The sequence below is a fragment of the Ciconia boyciana genome, chromosome 5 (genome assembly GCF_034638445.1).
Source record: "Ciconia boyciana chromosome 5, ASM3463844v1, whole genome shotgun sequence".
NCBI classification, from domain to species: Eukaryota; Metazoa; Chordata; class Aves; order Ciconiiformes; family Ciconiidae; genus Ciconia; species Ciconia boyciana.
The window spans coordinates 56,912,457-56,933,129 of NC_132938.1; the positions used below are offsets into that span (position 1 = coordinate 56,912,457).

The window sequence follows — 20,673 nt, forward strand, 5'->3', positions numbered from 1 at the left end:
CGTTTATTTTTAGCATGGTCTATAGGGCTGATTTTAAGAAGTTAATCCCAACCCAGACTCTAAGAGCATACGTGCAGCACACAACTAGCTACTCACACCAATGTGTTAGTGAGAAAATCTGTACTTCTAAAACCCCTTGGGGAGGGACAGGTAGGGTAGACAATGCCTTTGCATTACCATTTTATCCCCATGTTAGACACAGTTAACAATGCACATGAATACTAGCACAAAAGTAGAGGCACAGAAGCAACTACATTTGCTAAGGAACTAAGGACCTAATGAAAGAATTCAGCTATGAACCCGGATCTGAGTTTCTGCCACACCAACAATATGTCTTTCAGTCACTTAGTGGGAACACCCAGTACGTCAGCCTTTCACCAAGTACTTATTAAGGACCCATTAATTACCATGTATCCAAGTGCTAGAGCATTTCAGTTCCCTCTGCTCTGATACTAGTATTGTTGTTCTTGATAAACCAGAACTGTAGCTAATCCTCTGGCTTTATGCCTGACTGTATATTTGTTTTTAGTGATATAATCTGACTGCACTGGATGTTTTATAAGAAACATGCTGTTAAAAGGACAATTTGAAACTTTTTTATTTGTTTGGACAACTGAAAACTTGGCTGTCCCTGTTGTGGCCTTCTCTCTGCACAAACACAGCAACTTTGAGGGAGCAGAAAATTATTTTGACACTAAAAAGCAGGCATTTCGTTTTTGTTGTGGAGATTTACTTGAGAAATTAGGCAGTGTTCTGTGCTTCCTCTGGTCCAGTTCCCCAGCACCCTTTTCTTCAGCCCACCTCCTTTCCCTTTCTGACTCCTCTTCTACATCCTTTTCCAAACCAAACAAGGCTTCTACTTCACACCATCACCATCTCCTCTTTTCTGCTGCTGTTTCACTCCTCCAGCTCCAATTGTGGGCACTGAGACCAAACTGACAACCCAAGCTGACACAGCCTACAGCTTCTCAGGTGTCCTTAAGCTATGCTCCTAGTTCCAGTAAAGGTATGCCAGGACTTGTGCACATGGGCTCCAAGCCATGACTGCCTCACCTGTGACATGATTATGTCTCAATCATTGGGAGATATTTTACAGCTTGCATAAACATAACAACTTTCAGACGCATTTTATGGATGCCTAAGTTTAGAAAGCATTCCTCCCAGGTTAAGGAAAATGAACCTGACATTTTGCTTCTGGATTTTCAAGTAGAGATCCCTACTGTGGTCTACAGCTTTGCTAGCTTAAGTAAGAATTCAGCAGTTCATACTTATGCTCTCATCAGCCATTCTGTCACAACAACTGTGCCCAAACTAAGCCATGGTGAAAGTTTAGCTTCAGAGCGGTACCGTTCTGAGGTGGTGGTGTTTTCAGTTTTCTTTTAAGTAATGATGATAATGCTAGATTTACATGTTATATACACTGTCTCCAGGAAACAGTACTTTTCTGTATGTTATATTGTTGGCAAAGCAGACAACTACCTACAAAACACATGGGAAAGTAGGCAGCAGGGACCAAATGAGCAAGTTGGGTTTCAGTTCTTTCTTCTTCTCTACATCGACAGCAAGAGAGAGAAATCCATACACTTCATACCTCAGTACTGTCTTCCTACACTGAAGGGTCAGGCTGTGCTCCTGATTTTACACCACAGGGTCACAATGGACTTGTTTGCAAACACAATAAAGCTTTATTGTTTCCCCCCTTCCCTAAATAGATATTGCAAACAATATTGTCCTTAACTATGGAATGGCTACTTAAAAATAAAAATTATCAGATCAACTGGTAGATACCAGTAAAGACTTAAGGGGACAGACAGAATGAACCAGTTCATTTGCGCAGTCAACAGGACAATTACTAGTAAGAGGCTTTCCAAACAATTTCAATGCTTTACTTAAGAGAGCCTTCATTACCAAACAGCTTAGAGACCTGGCTTCTCTTTCTTACCTGTCTCCCTGAGTTCAAGGACTGAGCCTTAAATCATCCTGCTAAAGCTACCGCCCTAGATTTAGAATACTGGATCCCAATTTCTGATTTTCCTCCAGTCCTGCTATAAATGACCGGACAGCTTTCCAGTTTTATATTGCCTTTACCCTGGGGAAGGAAAGAGATGCATGTACTTAAACCTAGAAAGCAGCATCACTGAAGTAGCAGCAGAAGGGAGAGAGGTCTTGACCTGTTAATCTCTTGTTCTGCTACCACTAATACTCTCCCACAAGCCTTTTGCTTCTTCACATTTCAGATACATCTAACCTGATCTAGTTTTGGAAATTAACAGAAAATTCAGTGACAAAGCCACCTAATGTCCTGTGAGGCACACAGCTGGCTCCCCTAACAGCCTGAATAGTGAACAGCAAAGCCTTTCCTTGAGGAAATGGACTAACCCTTTGTATGTTCCCAGGTAGGAAATACAGTCAAATAGTAATCAGATAGGGAAGTTCAGATTGAGAATCCATAAGTATTTAGAGTTTGTTGATTGACAAACATAAAAAAATGTTTTTAGGACATGACCCTCAAGAACAGTGAACCCTCACAACCCAATCAATTGGCAGAGACAAGAACACATGAAGTCACGGGGAAAGATTTTGTGCTACTATATCATACTATTTTTACCCAGACATATATTTGAATAACCAGTGTTCTCTTCATTCCCTTTTTCTTCCTGAACACCCCAAAAGGTACAAGTAGGGCTAATTTATGCATGGCCATGAGACTAATGGTTTGCCAAGGAAGATGTCAGAAAAACAGCTTCCTCCACTAGAACTCTTCGACCTGTTCAAATATGAGTCTGTTTGATGATTGAAGTAGTTGCCTTGTCCAATAGTGGCCTTCAACAGGACATATGATCAAAGGTTTTCTGATGTGCGAACTGGGGAGACATTTCTTGGCAAGAAAAGGTCTCTGTTGTTCACTTAGTTGTGCGACTACCTTGATTACCTTGCACTTAAAATAAAGATCGTAAGTGGATGTACAACAGAAGTAATAAAAAATGCAGTCAGTTAATTTATAAGATTATTTTGATGTGCTTGTCATTTCAGCATAGCAAAACATGTATTTTATAAGAAACACTGAAAACTGGACTATAAGAGCTTTGCTCTTAATAACAGGCACAAGCAAACTTCTATTTAGCAATTTCTGAACTTTCATCAATGTTTACAAATGGAATCTGGAGCAAATCCAAGTCTCTGCAATACACTTTGAAAATATCTTTGCTATCAGCAATGCTATTTCTGTTACTGCTTATTCATCACAGCTTTTTCACCCCTCTGGGAATTCTTGCAAGAATTCCAAGAGACAACATATCTTTACTCAATTTTTTTTTTTTAATACTGCCAGTGTTACTTTCTGCTTCTTAGAAAGCACAGTATAATTGAATCTAACCATGGATATTTAATTTCATCTTCTTTCTGTAAGTGAAATAGTTCAGTTTCTGTTCACAAAATAGTTTTCAAGAAACGATTCTATCTAAAAGCATGGAAGGTCTTCACTTCAGCTAAGCCAGTCTCCACATTAGCAAATTTTAAAAATTCTTCAAGCTTCCTATCTTTATAAACCAATTAAGCAGAGATACCTGCAGAACACATGCTCCATCTAGGTACATATTTTGGTTCTTTAATTCAGTCATATTACCAAAAAAAAACCCCACAAACCCTTTGACAGTCATTACTGTAGTTCAGAATTTATTTGTTTGAGATTCTTGAATACATATTGCAGAGAAAGTATTATCCAAGTAACTAAGTCACTCTGAAAATTCAGTATCAAAAGTGTTGATTGTCCTTAAAATTAGATCTAATGTTTTAAAAACAATGTTAAAGATTAATGTTTTAATTTTGGTAACATGATGTGTTCTGAGATGTGTTAGGTGTTAAACAGACCACTCAAAAGCATGCTTACCACTACCTTATGTCAACCCTCCAGGGCACCTAGCATATCCTCAAGTGCTTTTACTGAGTTGGGGATCTTAGCAAATTTCAGGAGAAAGAAACTTCCAGATACTTTCCAGAAGCAAGGAACATACTTAGGAGATGAGAAATACTTTAGATAATTATCCTTTCTGCTGAGAGACCTCTTAGCTTATCTTGGTTTTACCACTGTTTCACTGACTTGAAGTGTTTTACCTTCCTACATCTCACACCAGCATGCATCACATTTTTTCCCTTTTGCCAACTGTAAGAAATAAAATAATTCTGAAAGGTACCATGCAACTGCAAAGAATGGTACAAACATAGCACATGCACTTTAGCACTGCCAACTGTGCTTGCTCTTCTAATCAGCTTTCCATACGCAATAACCAATACAGTTATTAATACGCATCTTGCAGTGCTGTACATGGTCAAATAATTATATAACTCATTGCCACAAATAATTTGCAGCATGTGAAACAGTATTTAGACATGCATAATGCTCAGAAAATATTTTTTGTAGAGCTAGGAGGAGGCAGAATTGGTACCTCTTGCCTTTTCTAACCAGCCTCTGCTGGCATCACCTCTGACTTCCTTTGACACTAGCCAGAGACTCTAACCATCTTTGCACTCTCTGTGGGGGCCTACAGTTTTATTACTTTTTGTCATCAATTTTCATTCAAATTGGGGCTTATTTATAGTGCCTGAATGGCAGTTTTGCATCAGGAAGCCTTCTAACTCAAGCAGCTGTAACAGTTTCTCTGAATTACTCCCAAAAGTTAGAGCTGCTAAAAAGCTGAGGTAATCACCCTTGGACAAGGACTTGCTAAGCATGCAAGATGTCCCACAGAGTAATTAGATTTGCATTAAAACAATAGCATGCATTTCCCTGACACAAACTTCCTATAAAACTTTCATATCAGCATGGAAAAAGTTTGCTAAAAATAATGATGCTAGCTAAAGATAGCAAGGTGGTGTTTCTTACAGTTCTGTTGCTCTTAATGTGTTGGGTTTTTTCCAGTTATATGTTCAACACAGGTATGGCTGCACCAGGCTTGAAATGCAAGAATAACAGAAGTCACAGTAAGTGCGGTGATATTAAAGGTACAGTATATAATCAAGATAGGGAGCACTGACCAGCATGTGGCTGCATCACAACAGTTCAACTAGTCACTTCACCCCTAAAAATGCCCTGTTTTCCACATCACTAATGATACATATTCTATTTTTTACTTTGTGACTGGATTTGTCTTTCTTAGAATATTGCTGTACCAGACTGTCCTCTGATAGTAATATGTAAACCCCAGACTAGGATCCCATTGTACTAGAAGCTGGACGGAGCAAGGCCAGTTCCTACCCCAGAAAAATCACATTTGAGTCATGGAGGGTAGCTGCACTTGCAATATAATTATGGGACAAACACACAGAAACCCACTAACATCAGCACACACTTGCCTAAGTTATCCCATACAGACTCCAGATTCTGGTCTTCTCAGTGTTTAGAAGGACCAGCAGCAGTCATGAGCAGGCACAGAGGGCTCTGACTGATATGAAGACATGATGAGATAACTGCAGCAGTACCCTGCCCCAGCTTTTTATCTTGCCCCCAAACAGCCTACTGCTATGTAGAGAGCTGAGCTGCTCTTAAAGTAGCAACGTGAGCTACTGCAGTTTACAGACAGCCTGTGAAAATCCATCAGCACCAGTTTCGGTTTACTTTATTTGTGTCAAACTCTTAACTTCCATCAAGTCCTGTATCAGTCTACAATACCAGAGGAACTCTTACAATATGTCTTTTTTGTATGTCAGAGACACAATCCTAAGAAATACGAGCACTTGCAGCCATTCAGTTAAGATGCAGTCAGATGACTTAAGTTCAGAGAGAACCCCTATTTCCCAATCATTGTGCTAACAGTCTTTTGCCAAGAGATAATGCCAGCAACAACTTAGTACCACTACTTCTTCACTTTCCAGTATTCAGCTTGGAATTGTAACATTACTGAAGTGTTTTCAGATAACACATACAACTGTGAAAACTTGCAGGCAGTGAGTGAATACCTCAAGTGTTTGGCTTTACCCCTAGCCAGGAAATAAAATAAATGAGATATAAGCTGGTGTCCTGGTGTGATTTTTTTACTTTTGGCATATGTTTGACTTTTTTTTTTTTAATTTTTAGAAAAAGTTTTCTGTAAATTAGAGAGACATGGATTTGACAGATGGACCACTCAGTGGATAAGGAACTGGCTGGATGGTTGCACTCAAAGGCTCAATGTCCAAGTGGAGACCAGTGACGACTGGTGTTCCTAAGGGGTCGGTATTGGGACCGGGTCTGTTTAACATCTTTGTTGGTGACACGGACAGTGGGATTGAGTGCACCCTCAGCAAGTTTGCCAATGACACCAAGCTGTGTGGTGTGGTCAACACGCTGGAGGGAAGGGATGCCATCCAGAGGGACCTTGACAGACTTGAGAGGTGGGCCCATGCGAACCTCATGAAGTTCAACAAGGCCAAGTGCAAGGTCCTGCACATGGGTTGGGGCAATCCCAAGCACAAATACAGGCTGGGCGGAGAATGGATTGAGAGCAGCCCTGAGGAGAAGGACTTCGGGGTGTTGGTGGATGAGAAGCTCAACACGACCTGGCAATATGCGCTTGCAGGCCAGAAAGTCAACCATACTCTGGGCTGCAACTAAAGAAGTGTGGCCAGCAGGTAGAGGGAGGTGATTCTGCCCCTCTACTCTGCTCTGGTGAGGCCCCACCTGGAGTACTGCGTCCAGCTCTGGAGTCCCCAGCATAAGGACATGGAGCTGTTGGAGCGAGTCCAGAGGAGGGCCACGAAGATGATCAGAGGGCTGGAGCACCTCTCCTACGAGGACAGGCTGAGAGAGTTGGGGTTGTTCAGCCTGGAGAAGAGAAGGCTCCGGGGAGACCTTATAGCAGCCTTCCAGTACCTGAAGGGGGCCTGCAGGAAAGCTGGAGAGGGACTTTTTACAAGGGCATGTAGTGATAGGACAAGGGGTAATGGCTTTAAACTGAAAGAGGGTAGATTTAGATTAGATATAAGGAAGAAATTTTTCACTATGAGGGTGGTGATGCACTGGCACAGGTTGCCCAGAGAAGTTGTGGATGCCCCATCCCTGGAAGTGTTCAAGGCCAGGTTGGATGGGGCTTTGAGCAACCTTGTCTAGTGGAAGGTTTCCCTGCCCATGGCAGCAGGGCTGGAACTAGATGATCTTCAAGGTCCCTTCCAACCCAAACCATTCTATGATTCTAAATCACCTGCCCCAGATGAAGACTTCTACCACATGTTTTCTGAACATACAAGAAAATTTCTTACAAAGAAAAGCCTGTGGACTACCATGAATCTCCTACATGAAAGCAAGGTCCCTTCTGGAAGATCCCTATATCCAACAAAATTTGATCCAACATTTCTAGAGTTTGTTAAAAAGTACAAAGCTCCTGTTCTATCAAACTTATAGTAGTTGTATTCTGCTATTTGCCTCCTAAAACTGGACATGAAGAAAATCCAGGAACCCCTCAATGTAAGCTTGCAGCCCTGCACTGGTTTAAGTATTCTAGCCATTTTTTGCATGAATTATTCATCAAGGATCATGCATTAGTCCACTTGTCAGCATAAAACTTTGCCATAGAGAGAAGATTCTTGACCACTTCCCCAACTGATCTAAGTCAATGTGACTAATCATGGTGAAGCTATAAGAAGTTACACTGCTATAGATTAAATGTAGTTTTGGAGGCACACCTGGAGAGGGGAAGCATCTCATACTTTCTTCCCTAAGTAGCTCACCTGGGCTGAAGGAGTAAAAACTGAATCCTCTTTATGATGTGGATCTGGGGAGGGAATTAATGTTTATTATTCTGTTCTGCAAAAGCTTACTGGCCTTTAACCTATTACAGTACATTAAAATTAGACACAATGGAGTCCGAGCATGAGATGTTTGCTGTGTCAGTAACAGGGAAGCTGTGGTAGGTGCCATTTCCAGGTGTTTTATAGTACTACCTGAAACACATATCCTGTCCTTCCTTCTTAAGGGATTCAGAGGAAGGGCAGCACACCACGTTCCCAAGGAGCAGCTCCAGCAGGCCAGGTTCAGAACTCAGCTCAGCAAACCTCACCATGCACTGGCTCTCATTCACAGGTTTACGGCAAGGCTAAGTTCCAAACCCAAATAAAAATAGGCAGTTAATTTTCTTAGTTTGCTTTCAACAGCCTTTAGAGAAATCCACTAAGATCAGAGTGCCATTAAGATGACCAGTATACACTAGGATGCTTATCCCTTTAAACCATGTAATCGGTGTACACCAGACAAACAGTGGAATGACTTAATGGTTTCTACTCAGTTGCTGCAAAACTGGAAGGTTCAGAGCATGCTTTTTTCTTACACATCTGAGGAAAAATAACCTCCACTAGCTGGTACAGTAGGCTGCTACTACCTCACACATGCTAATTGGTGGTCATTGAATAAAGGTTCTATTTCCAGCTGAGTCTCTGAAGCCTTTGTTTTTAAAAATAAAAACACTTCCTGGAGAGAAGTGAAGAAACCACTAAATTGCTACAGAGTAATTACATGAGAGGCCAGATGAAGATACCTCTTACAATAAATTTCTCCAATCAGATTTAAAAAAAAAAATCACATTTAAAAATAATAATTTTAATACTGGTCAAACTCTGGCTTGGTTACCTAATTACCAAAACTAAATGCTGAAGAATGCTATGGTTGATGTAAGCAATTTCACACTAAATTAATCATGCATTTCCCCAAGTCCTTAGTACATACTTATTGAAATATTTGAGAAGTGTCAGAAAGTGGATGTAAGTAAAGTAATGTACTTGTCTTCACTCACTGTCTAGTTAAGTAGATATTATTTTTGAAAAATTTGCTAACATTTTGGATGTGTTTCTTCTAGCTTTGTTTTTTCCTTCCTGGACACCACATTTGAATGCTGAGCTTTTTTCCCTTTAGTGTGCATCTTTCTGATATCATACAAAGGACAGAAAGAACATGCCTTAAATTCACAAATGCATCTCATGAAAGCTGAGCTCAACCAGTAGAACAAATGTGTTTTTCAGTTTGCATCCATTTACAGTGTATGCCTAATGAAAAATATAAAATACAGTGATATTAAAAGTCTGACTCTATTTGACTCTTCTTCTGGAATGTTAAAATATGAGGTCATTAAATTATATTTTATTTGTCAATTTTGGCAGGAACTACTGCCACTCAAAGGACACCCTAAGGATCTAAAGAGGAATGTAAGCAATGTGGCATTGTCAGATACAGGTCTCTGTGATACAGGGTCTCTACAGAACCCAGTCACGCTCTCTGTCTTGCCACTGATCTCAGAAACTTTCCATCACTGAAGATACCATTAAAAATAAGCAGTGTTTAAATGAATGTTTTTCCAACAAAATGATACTTAACTGAGATTTAAGCTTTCTGTGGGACCTATTCTCTTCAACTTTTCACTCAGCAAAAAATAAAGTGTTTCAATAAGGGCAAGACATTCCATCATGATTTTTAGATAGAACTGATGCAGTAAAATGTCCTGAGTGACTTATTTACAGTACAAAACACCAAAATCCAAACTCCTGAAATTATTTTCCTTTTATTTGGAGTCATAAGAATTCAAAAAGCATTCCCAGTTTCATTGTCTTCCACAAATCATTTACCATTTGATAGAGGCACGAGCAAACGTAGACACTTAAGACACCATCAAAAGCTACAACAGGTTTGTTAAAAGAACCCTTGCTTTCTGGGAAAAGCATGTCAGTCTAGTTTCCCCTCCACTCCTTGTCAGTGAAATAAATATGTTTCAAGCACAGAACAGAAAGCTCTTAACTCTCTTCTGTGGCTGGGTGTGGTTATTATCACTACTCCTACAGATTGTTATGAATTATCTTACTGTCCATTGAGACTAGGATACTACTGGTCTCTCCACATATTGGTGAAAAACAGTCCTTAATGAAGAGCTTACACAAATAAAAGAGGCAAAACTGCTGCATGGGAGAGAAATACTATCCTTACTTCAGATTAAATAATTGGACACAAACAGATTAAGGGACAAATCTACAATGAAATTTGAGTGTCTGATACTCATTAAACTCCAGTAGGAGCTACGTATCTAAGCCCTTTTATTGGCCTTGGCCTGCATACTCCAGGTCACACAGACTATCACAGAGTTAGGAGCTGAACCCATGCTGTCCAAATCCTTCTGTAGCACATTAACCACACAGAATCATCCTTGTGTTTGTATATATAACTTCAACAATTATTTCATTGCCATAAAAGGAGGATATAGGATGTGGGTTGAATCCATTCCTGAAGCATCCCAAATTCCCAACTAATACTACATTTTCTAAGTGTGTAACTTTCTATCAAATCCAGAGCTGTAAGACACTTCAGTGACATAGATGCCTCACCTATCAATGCCAGAATTGTTCATGGCTTGAACTTCTTCCATCTACAGTCAGTCACAAACCTGCAGCATGTGTTCCTAGATGATGGCAACAGCAGCTGCTGCCAGGAGAGTGTACGCATTGTCCTGTTGGCTTACCTTTGATTTCCAATTTGTATGCTCTGATTATGTGTAAGGCCTTCATTTTGCAAAGAACACAGGTATACAAGTAATCATTGTCCAAACCCAGTGACAAATTCAAGCCTAAATGACTAATTAGGACCATGTGAGTTGGATTTGATTGATTACTATTTTTAAATCACTGAAAAGAAGGCTATAGTCTGACAATAAATTTTTAAAACAGTTGAAGCTAGAGCTCCTACAACTAATAGAAAATTAGTCCATACTTTCTATATATCGCCATCAAGTGGAGTTAAACATACTATTACTGTAGCCTAAAGCCTGAAAAAAACAGGCTGTTAAACATGTTTAATAAAAAGGCTTTACAAAAAGTTATGTTTGGTGTCAGGTTACCAATGAAACATAGGTCCAAGTGCCTGTGTTACTTCCAGAACAGAATGATACAAACACCAGCACTGAACACATCTTCATCACATTGTCTGGTTAAAGAGGAGGGTAAGGGGGGAAATAGATCATGCAGCTGGTCTGAGTGGTTTTCAGTATCTTCTTCTCCCTAAAGGTGAATGACAGTTTCTCAAAAGACATGCTATTTCCTGACTTTTTGAGACTAAACCCTTTGAAAACTGGCTGACATCCACTAGAAAATAATGGAGCAGAGGGAGAAGAAAAACAACCAAACAATGAAACCTATTCTTTACTGGCAATAACAAGGCACTTGACAAAGAGTACAGCTTTAAATTCCCACTCTTTGAAGTTTTTATTTGCATGATCTGTTAGGACTGTACTTCTGGTTCCTCTCTTGCTTCAACTTTTTGCTTCCCCAGTGTCAGGAAGACCAGAGACTGCTACTGTAGAGCTGACCATGATCCCTTTGTAAGCATTTTGGAACCCTCCTGCTTCTCTGGATGCACCTCACCTCTGCTCAGCTGATGCAACAGCATTCATCACTGTGGTATCAGCAGTAACTCATTCCTCTTTACATCTGGTGTCTATTAAAGTGGTTCACTGCATAATGTGGGGAAAAGAAAGTGAGAATTTTTTAGGGTGTCAATCACTAGTATTTGCAAGAAAAATCAACTATCACATAATGAAGGCTAGGCAAATAGGACCTGATTAAGATCTCCTCCTGAAAGGCATTTCAGGATCCTTAGGTGAATCCTAAATGTACTTTAAATTATTTGCATTATATTCTGGGTTCTCTGGGTGGACATGTAAGATCTAGTTATTACTACGTTTCTATTTTTCCCGAAGCAGGTATTTTTTCAGCAAGACTGTAGATGGCAGTAGCTCTACAGTTATTTATTTTTCCTGGTTCCCTCTTGCAAACGCTTTTAGCTGTTTAAAAAAAAAAAAAAAAAAACAGGCAAAAAATAATCGTCCTTCCTTTCTTGTGAAATACGTGGTGGGAGGACAGTCAGAATCAAGAGAAAAAAAGAAGCACTTCCCCTCTGGTTGTCAAAATTCTAGGATGCAAAATGTTCTCATTTCCAAAAATTTTCCCCTCCCCAGGAATTAGATCAGGTTCTGGGTCTAAGAGAGTAGAGTTAATGGTCTTCAGGGCATGCTGGAGGGAGGGGAGGGAGATGTGTTGTAATTTCTTCAGAACATAATTTATGGTTGGATTTTTAATAGTTAGGCTTATTTTGATGTCTAAAAGCAATACTGTACAGTTTTCCTTTAAGAGTATATCATTCTACTTTGTAATTTTTTTTATATTGGACAAGTGACAAGAGCCAAAATAGGCATTTTAAAAAATCACTTAAAACCATATAATGTAGTTTTATGGATTGTGATTCAATATTCAGGGTGAAGACAGTGAGAAACCCAGATTAGTGGTAAAACCTGCATAGTATGTACTGGTGAGGACACTAGAAACAGCAAGATTGATTCTCTGCTGAGCTGCCCAGGTTTAGCCTGGTTGCCACAGGGTTGGAACTAGTAAGACCAAACTAAACTTAAATGAAATCCTTTCTAAGTTACTTAATGAGTTTAATAACAGTTAAGGAGCAATTTTTGTACATGTAGTTATATAAAGAACATTATGGTTGTGATATCAGAGACTCAGCCACAAGAATGTCAGCATTCAGGTAGGCTGTATATCCTTATTTCCTGTACCAACACCACTTATCCAAATAGACCATGACTGCCTTTATCTACATGATACCATCTTTTATTCCTCTCTCTCCAAGTCACAGTTCACCAAATGAGCAGTGATATCTTATTCTATTTTCCTTGCTCTACATGCATTCCCGTACCTTGTTCAGTGAAACCTATTAGAATTTGGGCTGGAGGCAGTGTTGATGTGCCCATGGCTCTTTTTTTTTTTCCCCTCCTTTATGTTGCTCATTCCTATAATAAATAAATAAAAAAAATACTAACATTATTAGATATAACCTCACAATCACCTTTTGAGTTGGCCTTCCCCTGCCAAACACAGGACACAGTCAAAGCACAGCAAGGTTGAAAGTTGCAGCCTAGCTATATGTAGTTCTAATACTACAGGCAGCAACCGCTTCCCTCCCTCCCACACATACACGCTACAGTCTTGACTAAGTATTTGTTGTTGCTTTTTAAGTATCAGTTAGGCTTAGTATCAATGTCTTTTATGAAGACATCATTGATATATTCTGTTAAGAATTTGAACTAATCTTGAGAGCAGGGGTTTAGGGACAGTTTTGCTGTTAAAACTACTTTTATATTAAAACACAAGGAAAAACAATGCAGCAAACAACTTGACAAATAAAACAGCAGTCGCCAATGCTGGACACTTGTATCTGTATTGGCAAAAGTGAATGGTTTGCAAATTGTCATGATCCCACTGCTGCATTCGGCACTGAAGCTCTCTCTCATACCTGTAAACAAGACTGCAGTATGTGCAGTAAAGAAAGGAATCTCTGATTCTCTTTACCCTTAGCATCAATTTTATCTCCAGGTATTATTACCTCCTGTATGAGTTATACATTGAATTATACAATGAATCCAACTGGTGGATTGCAGATGTCATAAACCTATTGTGTTTCATGTTCTGCAAGTAGTAACTAATGTTACAGAGTAATTTTAGGTCTCTTAACAGTGTTACATTGGTTTGATAATAAACATCCATCCCAGATCAATGAAAAGAGGTGAACTTACTTGGAAGAGCTATAAAGGAACAACTTTGTGGCCTTCATCTTCTTAAAGTAAGAGTTTAGGAGTCTCTCTGTATAAGCTTTTGAAGGAAACACAATGGTACAACTCTGGCTGCAGCCCAATTTGTAGATGGTAGATAACATCCTATAGTGTCCTGACCCCATAGCAAAGGAAAGATCAAATTCTGTCAGCTTCTCGCATATTGGTTTCTGTGGTGAGGAAGACTTTGGGCAGGTCCTTAGTTGAAGCAATTGGAGGACCAGGATCTTTAGGCATGGTGTCGCATGCACTTGCTATAACCTCTCACATTTTACGTGGCCACTTCCCGATGACTTTCAAACTTGCCTTCTGATGTCATTTTGTCAGATGGATATTGAAGCTAGCTCTGCAAATCTGACTGGCACTACATGTAGTATTAAGCACATTTCAGAAAATGATGTATGGAGGTTCTGCTTTCTGGTTTTCTACATCACAGCCTAAATTTGACTGCAGAACCTCCCTGTGTCAGTTACCCATTTTACCACAAGAGTCAGTTCCTCTCCAGCATTTCTCAAAAGCCTGTCCACATAGCTGGAAACAAGCCCCCCTGCCTTTGCACCCTAAAGACAACTCATAATATAGTCTTTTCCAGACTCTCAAAGTCAGTTATCTGTTTGCAGACTATCACATCAGTCTGGATCACATTGCTCCTGCTACCACCAAATATCCTGTAGGCTCACTTAGTTCAATTGCTCTACTCATTTTCTAAGCTGAGGCTTTCCCTAGACACAAGCTTGCTGTGCTTGTCATCAGTGCTTTACTTCTGGTGAATCCTGTTGAGACACAGCCTAAAAACACTCACAGGGTACAGACAATCTCTTCTAGGAGCCAGGCTCACAATTTAACATTCTCTCCACAGAGCCTAGCCCTAAATCCCTCAGGAGCTTAAATACATTCCTTCCCATAGAATCACAAAGTACATGAGTTCTTCAGAAACAGAAAGGCTTTGCAAAAGATTTCTCATCACACTGCATTTTTTCTCAGAAAAAAAAAGGCATTTACAGCTCTTGAGGGAGAAAGAAAAAAAAAGGGAGGGGAAGGAGCACAGCCCCTAAAAACAAGCACCTTTACTCAGACTCACCCTGTTGTTAAGCGTCTCAGACATTCCATATGTAGTGAAAAAAAACAGGTTATTTTCTATTATTACTGTCTTTCTGATAAACCATACACTGTAGCAGCTAGAGAAAACTAGATTTTCAACTCCTGTTAGGGCTCTTCAGGCTCTCTGTCATATGACTGAAGTAGCCTCCTATCAGGTGATGAAATCTTCACCAGGTGACCTGAGTGCCAATATGCCTTTACTGGTATTCCCAAGCATACCGTTTCTTCTCTGTGGTAACCTAATTAATGTTTAGAAAGCTGTTACTTTAACAGTAATTTCCTTCTGTTTGTACTACAGTTCTTTGGCATTTAGTTCTGCTGTGGAAAACCTTCACGCAGTGGCAAGCAGAGTACTGTACCCAGTTGTCTGTGTGGGCTAGTGTTTAATGTGATGGATTAGATGGAAATCCACCGGGGCTTTTTCTGTTTGTTCTGTGTCAAGTTGTCTCCTTTCTGGTGCAGCCAAGACAGACACTGATAAATATTGACTTGATTTACTCAGAATTTCCTCTGTATTTTTCCCCTCCAGTCTTCATTAAACAAGTTTAGATTGATGTAGGAAGTCTGACATGCTGCCTAGGTTTTTCTACATCTATTTCAGCAAGTCTGGAGATTCCAGAGCTACTGTTCCCAGGTCAGACATACTTGCCTAATAAAAGTCTGACACGTGAATATTACCAAATCTGGAAATTTTGGAGATCGTTCAAATTGCTAAATGCCTTTTAAGCTAGACATTAAAATGGATTACGTCTATTTCTTCTATGGATTTCAGGGCAGGACAAAGTTTTGGGTGGTCTCCATTAATTAGATGTGACTTTTCTGTATGCACCACTCATATTTTATTTCCATTGCGTCTGCTCTTTAATGTATCTTTCAAGTGTTTCCATGCAAGCCAAAGCGGAAAAGATTTAGAACTCAAAATCAATGGGAGTTTTCCTTTCTAGAAATGGCCAGTGAGAATTTGGCAAAGCATTCTGCAGATTGCACATTTTCTAAACAGTCTAGCTCAGGCCCTTACAGCAGTCTTGGCACAGAAGCACATGCAGGAGTTAAAAGGAGTCAGAACTGATTTTTTAAATTTTTTTTCATTATGATATGGCTTTGATATATGCATGCAAAAAGAGGCACTTTGCATAGCTATTCAGAGAACTTAATAAAAAACATAATAAATCTCAATAGCTGTTTTTTCTGTTAAGGGGTAAAGTGACGAAACAGAAACAATTGTGGTTGGGTTTGGCCCCTGGGTAAAGAATTGTAACAGGTTTGGGCATGCACTGCATGTGATCAGGCTTCTCTGCTGAAATCTCCGACCTGCTCTGTTAAAGACATGAATCACAGTCTGAGAAATACTGCTGGAATCCTCAGAAAACTATGAGGCTCCTGACAGTTTGAGATGACAGCGTCTTCATTTGCAGTGCTACTTGATTATTTCATGACTTTACAGTATTTTACGACAAGGAAGGAGTCATATGTGTACTTCACGTTGGGGGGAGAGACCATCAATGACTTCAGAAATATTTTTCTTCTAAAAAGGGTGAGGATGAGGAGAATTCTTTGATTTCAGTAACATCATAGAACTAATAAATGCCTGAGATGCAATGGTGCCTGACAGTTCCAGGTCATACTGGATGAAAGTTAGTGGGGGTAGACTTTTTATGTAGGTCATCATGATAAAAGGCGTCAAGAGTTTTATAGCTCAGTAGTCCTGTTTTCAAGTTTATCTTCCTGCTCAGCATTCCTGTTTCAATTTGTGCCGTTTGTAAGCAAAGCATCTACTAGAGAGGGAATCACTAGCTCCATTTTCAGGGAGCCAGTATTTTTCAGCTAGAGATGCTGCTTATGTGACTTTGTCACACAAAATTTTGATAAACACTGGAAGGTGAGTCATACATACTTTGATTAAATCTGGCCCTGTCTCTTCCAGTTTCAAGTTTATTCAAGACTCTTTCAAGGTTTTAAAGCTGCTCTTCTAAAAGGCACAGCTTAGTGAAATTATTGGCAGATCAGGAGACCGACTTGTGGTAGCTGTTGTTTTAATGCTTCACACCACAGGTATTTCATGCAACCAGAAAAATCACACTACTGCATGTCACTGGAGGACCAAAATAAGAATAAGTGTTTTGCTATCCAAGTCAGCAAAACCAGGATTTGGAGATTTGTTTGCTTGACATGCTGCTCATTTGTTTGCAAAGTGGAAAATAATTTAAGGGTTACATGCAATACTACACAAGAATTGGTCCCTGGCTATTACCTTTATTTTAGCTCTTCCTACTCTTTCTCCAGACTTTAACATAAATGGTCACCATTTCTCTTCTCTGAAGTTACACTGGAAGTTGACATAAAGAACCCAGATTCTGAGACTTTTGCTCTAACCACAAGTTTGTCTTTATATTATGAATGGGGCTGATTATATTACTAGCACTAATAATCTTTGATGAGAACTTCTTAAGAGGAGATTATTTTCAGTTTATAACTTTAGCAAAATTTCTTTGCTTTGTATGAAAGTTGCCACTCCAGAGCATCTGTATCAAGCCGAGTTGTTAGGATGGGGCTGCTCTAGAGAAGAACTGCATGTTAAACTGCTTTCCATAGGGCCTCCAGGAATTTTCTGGCAAAAGCTGGGAGGATTATAACAAACAAGCAGATAACTGCTGGAAGAGACAGGATTATATCCTTAATCCTGACCAAGTGAGCTGTAATGTCTCCTCTTCTATGCCAGAGTTCCTGTGTGATGCTAGTCGCATCACTTAAACCAAACTTTTCACAGGTAGTCAGTGCTCCTCATTTTCACTTGACTTGGACACTGAAGTCTGACTGCAGAAGTACTAAAAACACATCTGCAACTGAAGTCAATGGGTGCAAATGTTTTGAAAATAGCGAGTACTATACCAGCGTGTCCAACTTTTCTAGTAAGGCAGGTCCTGTAGTATCATCCAATGACAGATGAGTTTCTTCTAATGGAACAACCACCTCCTCGAAGTATTCTCATGGGATGGAGCAAGATGCAGTGGACTCCAAGGCCATATGAATTGTCCAAGTGTGGCACATACATATCATGATAGTATGGGCGTATTAATCTATCTAGTGATAAGAACTGTGGAGAACGTGAGATTCTCAGTGTTTCAAATTCATCCTAACATTCATATTCTCCGTATTCATTTCTTTGGGCTTTTGTTCTGTATCCTTAGAATAAGAATAGCATTTCTGTCACAAGAACATCATTCTAACCTGTCTAGACCACTGTCAGAACTCCAGCAGACTCAGCTGGACCTACCCAGAAGCATTCATAAAGTTGCCATGACACCCACCTCACCTTCTTGCAGACCCAATATACAGCTTGCAAAGCTAAGTCTTGCTTCAAGAAAATACTTGAACAGTTTTACAGATGCTGCCCAGCCTTACTATTTACAACCACAAGCCCACTGTCAGAATGCTTTCCAAGTCTGCAGAGAAGGCAGAGGTCCTCCCTCAGCCGCCAGCCCTACACGGAGGTAGGTCAACAAGAGTTTGCTGTTGATCTGAATACAAGCAGCACTGAGTTCTCACTATGCTATCAAGGGAGTGTCTTTGGGTGCAGACAATTGTTGGCAGCACAATGCTTAAAGCTGGGAAGAGCTATTGTAAATACACCCAAGGGCTTAAAGAGTAGTCTCATATTCTTATTGGGATGTCTAGGTAAACAGCAACATTTGAAGACTTTGCAATTCCATTTCCCTATCCTCAGGTGAGGAAAGTCACATGCACTTTCAGGTCTGGTCTCAGCAGCGCAGAGACCCTGAGCCTGTGCAGGTACATGTACCTAATGTGTTACAGCACTGTGTGGGGATCCTTAGCCTTGAAAGCAAAGCAGGCCATGTAAGCACAACAGCATCCAAGACAACATACTTGGGAACAGGAATAGAATTGCATGGTCATACCAGTGCTGGCTTTGGTGCTGGGATGTTTATTTACAGCTTGAATGCCTCTGCACCACTCTTACACAGGGTAGAGAAAGAATAAAAGACTCTGTCCCATTATCACCCAGGCTTCAGCTTCCAATCAGTAAATCAAGAGGGGAACTGAGAAAGAAACTAGAATAAGGAGAACACTCTGCTTCCTCCACTACTATCACTCATTGCTTTTCTTGTGTAGAGTAGAAAACAGACTGAGGCCCCACTCTTTTCCTGAAACCGTGCTCTGTCACAGGGCTCTTCTTGTTATGGCATACTCTCTTGCTTTTCATCAGCCTGTTGCATCTTATCACAATCTTAGATAGCACCTGTACCATTTCTGATGTCACAGCTTTAAGTCCAGAATACTTTCCTTAAAAAGTTTCTAGCCCTCACAGCTCTGGAGCAAAGGTAGAGAACATAAGCTTTTATGAAACCAAATCCATGAGACAACTTGCCTTTCCTACTGCCCTCCAAATATTCTTGTATTTTTAGAAGGCCTGATCCATTACACTAGTGATTTGTCTTAGCTCACCACTCACTGCTGTTAACCCCCCATCATTACAAAATTATAAATAAAGTCCCGTAAACCCACAGGATTTGCCTAAAGAGAATCACATCAATTTAAAAGATACCTTTTGAATGTTGATACTTTTGGGTTCTTCAACATAAGTTTTAAGTTTTCATCAAAACCTGAGAGAAAACTAGCCACACATCCAGAGATTTCAGGACTGGAATTTTAAGGACAATGTCACAAATTATGGTAAAGGCTTAAAACTTGCAACAGAAACAGTTAAGGAAATTAGTACTTCTACCAACAATTGACCAGAAGACTTAAATGAATCACTGCATGAGCTCAAACAGCAATGAGAGTGCCACTTTGTGCTTCCATAATCTGTTTTCTATTATATATTTAGATATTGAAAGTTCTACGGCAGAGGAAATCTCTTCCCTATATATTTGTACAATGCTTAGCTGTCTGGAACTTCTCTCCTTCACCGAGGCCTTAAAGAGCTGCTACAGCATAAGAGAGCAGTAATACAAAGTCAAGTTAACTAAATTCTGCTTTCTCTACAGAGCTAACATTGGTCCTATTCAGTACACCTGATCCAAAATGACCTCATAAAATGAACTGAGCATTTAATGAAAAATTACTATTAACAAAACAAAGTGACAAAGACAACAAGAATCAAACAGCTGTTCTTGTTTACATTAGCTAACTGGGTGAAACATTGCTGAGGCTCTAAAGCTGCAGTCATGTAATGGGAAGAACTCATGTCTCTTGGGAAAACAACTGGGCCCTTGAACTGGGTTCTGATGGGTGTAATCAGAGAAAAGTTGGAAGTATATATCATTCAGATATGCAAAAGACTATGAAAAAAATCGACCCACTCATGTAAGAAATACTGAATATTGTATAGCATTAATCATAACACAGGGAGGGTAGGTGGGAACAGAAGGGGGTGAATGCAGTGGACTGGTAAGAACCTGCTGTCACTGAACTCAAATGGCAAAAACCCATCCCTCTGCCTTCAGCGACTGGCCAAGGTGCCAGGTAGCTGAGCAACAGAAGAGTGACTGATTCACTATCTGTATTAGGTCCAGATTCTGAAGAACTGACTAGTAGATTATTAGATTTATTACCAGAAAACGCGTGACTCAACTGTGACTCTACTTGCTGTAGCAATTTGCTTTTGGCTCTAAGGTGTATGTCCTTAACATTGTTACACTGCTACATACCACTAATGGTCCTATAGTTTCTATAAACATAACCATCTGTATTCTGAGAATACATGTACATACAGTATTGTACAGTATTACACAGCTCAACCTCTAAACCTGGACTGGTAAGTAGGACCTGCCTAGGCAACACTTTTGGAACAGTCTGTACCTTTTGCATGAAGAAGCTTCAGGGCCCAGGCGAGCTAGTCAGCTAACAACTTCTTGGAGTGCTCTGGGTAGCTCTCCACTGAGAGCAGCTACCTTGCAGCAAGTTCACACAGAATATATAAGCCACCATTTTC

General features: G+C 39.9%; 1 protein-coding gene and 1 long non-coding RNA gene across 2 annotated transcripts in view; both read right to left on the reverse strand.

Annotated features, from left to right (window-relative positions):
* SLC39A8 (solute carrier family 39 member 8) overlaps positions 1-20,673 on the reverse strand; it is a 65,157-nt gene that overhangs the window by 40,178 nt on the left and 4,306 nt on the right. The window lies entirely within an intron of this gene.
* On the reverse strand, positions 11,085-13,650 carry LOC140652406 (uncharacterized). Its single transcript, XR_012042771.1, has 3 exons — positions 13,584-13,650; positions 12,707-12,800; positions 11,085-11,456 (listed from the first exon to the last, which is right to left on the reverse strand). It is a non-coding gene; the product is annotated as an uncharacterized lncRNA (long non-coding RNA).